The sequence below is a fragment of the Rhagoletis pomonella genome, unplaced genomic scaffold (assembly GCF_013731165.1).
Source record: "Rhagoletis pomonella isolate Grant_MI unplaced genomic scaffold, Rhpom_1.0 Rhpom_scaffold_00004, whole genome shotgun sequence".
Lineage (NCBI taxonomy): Eukaryota > Metazoa > Arthropoda > Insecta > Diptera > Tephritidae > Rhagoletis > Rhagoletis pomonella.
Window position 1 is genome coordinate 67368182 of NW_023458558.1, and position 882 is coordinate 67369063.

Here is an 882-nt window from a genome sequence, read left to right on the forward strand (position 1 = left end):
CCATACACAGTATGTTGGATAATTTTTTTGTTTTGTATGGAAAAAAGAGCGTAATATATTCGGAATAAAAATTATCAAAAATCAAAGCGATTTTTTAGGAACTTCAAACTTGCACTGTATTCTACTAAAATTTAATGGGCTACTGCATACTCAAAATATTCTAAAAAATCTGATTAAAAAGTTTAAAATTTAGAAACCACTTCGCATAACTTTTAAAATTATAAAATTTTTGCACAAAGTTTGAAATACGGATATATATGGGTTTTGTTAGATAATGAGCTAAATGATTATAAAAAAATAATAAATATTAAATAGACAAACAAAAATAGGAACAATTTGTTCAAATATCATGTCCCTATTTATTTTTCCACCACTGTACCTGCATAGTTTGTAACGATGCTCTCAATGTCATGTGAGGATACCAATAATAATCCTCAGTTTATGTGTACATTGAGAGATAAACTAGAAGTTTAGAGCTGTTAGAAATGTATCCTCTTCAGTGGTGTTAGTTCCTTTTCTTAATCGCTTTCCTAAGCTCATATTTCTTTTTTAGCCAAAAACTTAGTTACATACAAAAAATTAATTTGACTCACAAAAGAAGAAATAAAAATTGATTGCTCTTGAATTTTGTGGCAGTGAGGAGGAAGATGGAAATTTTATTCCTCAATGAGGAATTATTGAGAAGTCTGTCTTAAAATTCACTACTCAAAAAAATTAAAAGAGGTTTTAAAAAAAGGAAATTAAAGCTTAATAAACAAGCTATCTGATCCATACATATGCCGGCCTTACTGAAAGCACTTTTTTCAAGGCCGTGAACAAAAAAGGGAATAATTTTCATATTTATTTTATCGGCGCTATCAGTAAGGCACTCCGCACATTCCG